The sequence below is a fragment of the Eumetopias jubatus genome, unplaced genomic scaffold, assembly GCF_037043125.1.
Source record: "Eumetopias jubatus isolate StellerSeaLion01/CBP00866 unplaced genomic scaffold, mEumJub1_p1.0 scaffold_15, whole genome shotgun sequence".
Classification (NCBI taxonomy): Eukaryota; Metazoa; Chordata; class Mammalia; order Carnivora; family Otariidae; genus Eumetopias; species Eumetopias jubatus.
Window position 1 is genome coordinate 19,996,846 of NW_028274821.1, and position 7,057 is coordinate 20,003,902.

A 7,057-nucleotide genomic window follows, 5' to 3' on the forward strand; every position below is an offset into this window, starting at 1 on the left:
AAGCCAGACATTAACAGTTTTTGTGAAAATGTAAATGCCAATCTTCTAATTTTTTGGAGAAAATATAGTTCTCGTGAGTACAATTTATGTTAATATGTGATAAGTTTATTTTAAAAGGAGTGCATAAGTATTTTAAATTTTAATTGCTAATAAGATAAATATCAATACATGTTAACATATACCCCCACCAGAAAAGCTCTTGGAGTCCACTGATAGTGTAAAGAGCTTGAGACCAAAAATTTTGAGAACCACGGCTATAACCATGTTTTCCCTCTTTGTTTGAGAAGCTAGGGAGCCAGGAGCCAAATTTATAATCCACGTTGGCATTTAACTGAGATCACAAGACATGAGATTTGTGGACTGATATTTCTTCATGCCTTATTCTCTGTTTTGCTCCTAAATGATTTCTTGGCTTATTGTCCATACTGCTCTATTTAAAAATGTTTAATCATAAGCTTCAGATAAGTTATTGTGGGCTGCTGGAGATAAACCGCACAGAGGATGGGATGGTCTCTGAGAGTGTAGCATAGAAATGCAGTGTTGCAGACTTTTATCCAAATACGTCCTCAGATTCAAATGCTGCTTCTTAGAAACTACAGACGGGATCTTCATGGCGGTAGCGGAAATCATTGTCAGTACATCTGAATGGATGGTACTTTTGTTCCAGAGTCTGTTCACTTTCTAGTCTCTAAATTATGCATATCCTTTTAAGGTATAACCTCGCTCTCCCTCCCTCCCTCTCCATTTCTCTTTCCCCCTCCCAACAGATTTTTTCCCCCTCTTTCCTTTCTTCTACTTTGCATTTACGTTCTCTATGACCTATTCTTAAAACATACTTTCTAATGCATTTCTTGAGTTCAGAATAAAAGGCTAGTACTTTCAGCATTACTTCATCTTCATTATTAGCCTCTTATAACTCTCTCTGATTTAAGGTTATTGTATAATACTTGAGCTCTCGGCTAATGTACGTTACATTGGCACTGTAATCAGTGCACATTTCAAGGGCTTCAGTCAACAATAGCACCCAAAGCTTTGAATTCAAAAATGTATAATTATTTTTGCAAATTGAGAGCGGGATAAGATTGGTCTAAAGAATGCACTAAGGCATACCCTTCAACTTTAGCATTGTGTATGAGGCACAGATGACTACTACTGGACATTTGTTAATTATCATAGTTATGATAAATGTACTGGTATTTTCTTTGTGACTCAACTTGAGAATAATTTCTCTCTCTCTCCTAGTTGAACTCCATTGTAAACCTTCAAAGGGGAAATAAAACTAGAGTAATGTTTGGCCATTGTGTCATTATCCCCAGGGAATGGGTAGTCCCTTTAGGGGAAATTTTCTGATCCCTTGGTAGTGGGGTTGGGGGCTAGATGGAGTGAAATTCAGAGGGGCTGAGAATGAGGGAGAGTAGAGTTAGCCTTGAGGGTGCTTTGCAAAGGATAGATGAGTTTGTTTTCCAAATGATGAGTGTCTCTCATTTATCTAAACCTATCTTGATGGTATATAGATGATAGGAATACTGATGTTTTGACCACAAAACTCAGTGACATGGGCCAATCACAATTCATCAGAGCAGAGACTGCTCACAGAGAGGCCTTTTTTGTTTCCCTTATCCATGCAACAAATAGGATTGTAACCAAAAAGGAGGAGAGAAGAGAAAGAGGAAGAAGGGGAGGAGGAGGGAGGGAGAGTGCTCTCCCACGGATAACAGAATAGCTGCATTATTATAAGTTTCCTAACTAGAGTAAGTAAGAATGTCTTAGAAAATGATTCATTGACTTCCAAAAGCTATCAGAGAGGAGCTTCCAGTCAGAGTGTACTTAGGGCATGGAGGAAATATTCTAAAAATTTTATTCCGGTCTTTAAGATCCTTCATTCCCAACTTTCTAATCAATCGTCTTGTGCTCCTGCTCCATGCATTCTTGTCTGTGACTTGCTTCATGTCTTTCTGTGTGAAATGACTTAGTCTTACTCTCTTTCTCCCTATTGACAGTGTAGTGTAGTGACTAAGAGCTCAGGTCCCAGATCAGGTGTCTCTGGGTTTGAGTCTCCTTGACACTTCTTAGCCATGTGGTCTTGCTGCATGACCTCTAAGACCAAGCTCCTCACTAATAATGGAAAATAATAGGACAGACTTCATGGAATATACCATGATTTTATCTGTTTTCTGGTTGATGGACATTTGGATCACTTCCACTTTTCAGCTTATGAGTTATGAATAATGAACATTCTGTATTGAGTTTTTTGTGGACATATATTTTCATTGTTCTTAGGTAAATATCTAGATATGGAGTTGCAGGTTTATAGATTAGATGTGTATTTAAGTTCACGATAAACTGTTAAATTGTGCACCCACATAAGAAAAGCTCTAACACTCCCTCCAGAAAATTAAGAGAGAATGTGATTCTTTATAATTATGCTCATATTATCATTCTTGGTGCTCTTTATTCATTTCTGTAGATCTGGGTTTATATTTGCATTCATTTCTCTTCAGCCCAAAGAATTTTCTTTAGCGTTTCTTATAATTCAGTATTTCTGGTGATGAATATTTTATCATGTTTTCGGTATCATGATATATCAGAAAATCTGAAGAATATTTTCAGTTGATAAAGAATTCTAGGTTGGTGGATTACTACCCCCCCCCTTCTTCAGTTAAAAAGAAAATATTCTATTGTTTCCTGATCTCCACTGTTACTGATAAGAGCTTGAATTTCGTTTGTATTGTCGTCTTGCATCTGACATGTCTTTTTTTCCCCTTTGGAATGCTGTTAAGATTGTCTTTTTACCTTTGGTGTTCAACAATTGAACTCAGATGTTTCTAGATGAGAGTTTTTGTTGTTGGTGGTAGGTTTTTGTTTTTGTTTTTTGTTAATTATCCTGCTTGGAATTCAATGAACTCTTAGAACAGTACATGTTTTTCATCATATTTTGGAAACTTACAGTGATATTTCTTCATATTTCTTTTCTTCCACATTTTCTTTCTCCTGTACCACTGGGACTCCAATTGTATGTATTATAGAGCTTAATATTGCCCCATAGGTCACTGAATATCTGCTTATCTTTTGAATCTTAATTCTCTCTGCTCTTCACATTGAATCATTTATTATGATTTAAGTTCATAGACTCTTTCTTTTGTAGTCTCCAATCTGTTGTTAAACACTTTCAGTGAATTATAAAATGTCAGCTCTTTGCCTTTTTAGTTCTAGTGTTTCCCTTTGGTTCTTTAAAAAAAAAATTATATTTCTCTATTGATGCTCTTTATCTGTTATAGTCATTCTGACAAATTTTTCCTTTAAATCTTTTTAAAAAGGTTTTATTTAGGGGCGCCTGGGTGGCTCAGTCGTTGGGCGTCTGCCTTCGGCTCAGGTCATGATCTCAGGGTTCTGGGATCGAGCCCCGCATCGGGCTCCCTGCTCAGCAGGAAGCCTGCTTCTCCCTCTCCCACTCCCCCTGCTTGTGTTCCCTCTCTCGCTGTGTGTCTCTCTGTCAAATAAATAAATAAAATCTTTAAAAAAAAAATCACATCTTGAAAAATGTTTTATTTGAGAGAGCATGAGTGGGAGGAGCAGCAGAGGGAGAAGAACAGGCAGACTCCCCGTTGAGCAGGGAGCCCGATGCGGGGCTCAATCCCAGGACCCTGGGATCATGACCTGAGTGGAAAGGCAGACGCTTAACCGACTGAGCCACCCAGGTTCCCCTTAAATCTTTGAATATACTTAAAATAGCTGCTTTAACAGCTTGTCTGCTAATTCCAAACTTCAGGTCATCTTGGGATTAATTGCTATAGACTGTCTTTTCTTTTGATGGTGGGTCACATTTTCCTGTTTTCATGTCTACTGCTTACTGTATACTGGACATTATAAGTAATCCATTGTAAAATCGCTGGATTCTTTTATCTTACACTGAAGACTATTGATTTCTGTTCTTCCAGGCAGTTAAGTTACCAACTGATCCCCTTGAACTTATGGAGGCTTGGTTTTATTAAGGTGGGTCTGTTTGATTTTGCTCTTAGTATTAATAGGATGAAGACTTTAATTCAGAGACATACACTTTAATCCTAAAAAAAATGTCCTTCTGAGGTTTCAGTGGAAAGCCCAAGGTGTTTAGCAAAACCCTCTAACTGGGAAACACTTAAACTTCAAACTCTGCAGTAGGCAGCACCAAATGTTTCTGCTCATCTCTCTTAGCGTTGCAACTATTGCTTTCTGCTTGGTTCCTTACAGTCTTCCTTAAGCAATTGTAGTCTACACTCAGCCAAAGATTTGAGGTAGTTTATATATCAGATTTGGGGTTCCTTCTTTTGGCTCCTTCATTTCTGGATTTCTTTTCTTAATCTCCAGCAGTTCTGGAGGCCCTAAAGTTTTTCCCAGATACTCTAAGCCAGTAAGACTTCAGTGTGCTTGAATTTTAGCTGTCCAGCATCCCTTGGACTGGGGAGTTCTCTTAAGAAAGAAGCTACAGGGGCGCTTGGGTGTCTCAGTTGGTTAAGCAGCTGCCTTCAGCTCAGGTCATTATCGCATGGGTCCTGGGATCCAGCCCCATGTCCGTCTCCCTACTCAGCAGGGAGTCTGTTTCTCCCTCTGCCTCCTCCCTCCCCGCCTCACCATGTGTGTGAGTGTGCTCTCTCTCTCTCTCTCTCTCTCTCTCTAATAAATGAAATCTTAAAACTATAAAAGTAATCTTATCCAGTTCAATTCTTTTTTTTCCCCAAGCATACTACCCTCCAATTTATGCATACTTTTAGTTATTCTCCAGTGCTTTCAAATAGTTTTTCTTAAAATTTTGTCCAAAGGGTAAAATTCTTAGCTGTAGGAGATTTATTCTGACCCAAGCTGCTACTCCCTGACTGAAGCTGCCGTGTCTCTGTGTTTCCCAGTAAGGAGTCCTGACTAGAGATGAGGTTCGTGTGGAGAAAAATTGGGCTGTGGTGGGCTAGAGTATATAGGGCCTTAAAGGCCAGGCAATGGATATTTTACATGATGGAGTAGACGATAGGGAAAGGGTCACGTCTGAAGTATAGATAGCTTTTGTTTTTAAATATTAGAAAGATGCTGACATTTATTATAATTCATGGAGAGACTTGACATGTATTCAAATGAATTGGTATGGTATTTCCATCATTTACATGAGGCAAATGTCAGAACAGAAGACCCTCAATTTATCCTTGTAATTATAAGTCCTTTCCTTCCCCTTTTTCCTGCTGTCTTTCTTCCTCTCCCCTCCCCTTTCTTTTTCTGCCTTTTTTGTCTTCTCTCCCTCCCTTTCTTGCCTCTTTATTTTCAAGTTTGTGACTAACGCATGAAGAGAATACCAGAGCTATTCAAATATGTGACAAGAATTCAAATTTAGTCTTCAAAGAGAGGCCCCAATTTTTTACTTAGTAAAAGCATTTATTTTGTTAACTTCACTATTCCCAGTGCTTAGCAAAATGCCTTGTACTAGTAGAAAAAGGAAAAAAAAATAGTAAAACCAGGGAAATCATTAAATTGTAATGTATCAATTCAAAAAACCTACTGTGAAGTGTCTACAATTATAATTGGTAATTCTATGTAACAACTTGGAAGAATGGTTTTGATCAAAGCATGATAGAAAATTATATGTATGCTGTAATACAGACTGGAAATATACACATGACAAAGATTGGAAGGGAATACACAAAATGTTAATAGATGTGTGATGATAGGATTATGAATGTTTCTAAAACATTTTCAAAACAGGGAAAAATGTCTTTTGAAACCTTTTTTTTTTTAATTTGGAATTGTAATTATGTACATAAATAGCAACTTGAGAACGAGGAGTTCTAAGGCTAGACATTATCTCTAGGTGAAAGGATTTCCGATTAGTCCACTTGCAGTATGGAATCACCCAAGATAACAAAGAAGCCTAGTATAGTTTGTCCTGAAGAAGAAAGCCAATTTACTATATTCAGTACTGACTTCTCTGCCATTTTTCTGTAGAAATACTGGTTTACTGCATGGAGTTTCCAATGTTTACCTATAACTGATTAAAATGGGCAGAGCATGGAGCGTTCTATTTATTTCCAGGTGAATTCTTCATATTTCCTGGCTTTTGAAAGTTCTTCCACAAATCTTCTACGACTATGTATCCTCATAAACCCCAGTCAAATAATTTCTCCCCACTGACCTGGACAAATACGATGGCTTGTTGTAGATAATAAAGAGAGGCAGCAAGTCCCATGAATCTAGGTGGATACACCAGCTTCTTTATTTTTGAACCTCTAGCCAAAAGAAGTCCAACAATGCCAGCAAAACCAATAACACCAACTCTTGGAAAAAATCCAGGAGGTGCATCTTGGAGATATTCATAGCTGCCTAACCCCCATTGAACCAAGCTCTGCATCCTGGACTTAGTTTGTGAGTACATTTCCTGACACCAACTTGTATAAGGCTCGCAGTAACATCAGAGATGTGAAATGCTTTCTTCAAGTGGGGTCCTTGGCTCCTCCACATATTTAGATTGACCCTCAGGGACAGAGTAGAGTGAAAGCTCATTAACCTTCACGGAAGTTTTGTGAGGTGAGTCCTTTTTAGGTGATGCATAGACTCTGAAGGTGAGCAAACCCAGGCTGGCTGGCCCCACAGATTTCTGAATTACCTTGAACATGCTGCTGGAAGAGGTGGCTCTGGCCGAAACTTTTTTTTGTTTTGTTTTGTTTTGTTTTGTTAGAGGAACTTCCATAGGAATGCATAGGGGCTGTATTTGGGGTCTTCCATTTAAACATCGAGGACTTGGAGTTTAAGTGTTTCAGGATTAAGCAAGGTACACCTTTTAGCCTACAATTAAAGAAAAATCTCTTAGCCAGGGTCTCCTGGTGACCATCTCATTTCCCTAGGTGGCAGAAAGCTTGTACCTCTCCCCTGGCGAACACACGGGACTAACATCATTGTGGATTTAGTAGCTGATTGAGAGATGCTGGGCATGCAGGAGACAGACAAGCATCATGAGATCTGGTAAAGCCTGAATCCTTCTGTGGTTTCAGATGGATAATCACAAGATGCCAAGGGTACCCAAGGAAAAGATGGGAAGCAA

At 38.6% G+C, this 7,057-nt stretch overlaps 1 pseudogene; it reads right to left on the reverse strand.

Annotated features, from left to right (window-relative positions):
- Nucleotides 1–6,037: 6,037 nt before the first annotated feature.
- Nucleotides 6,038–6,631, reverse strand: LOC114198737 (MICOS complex subunit MIC26 pseudogene; annotated as a pseudogene).
- Between the last annotated feature and the right edge of the window lie 426 nt (nucleotides 6,632–7,057).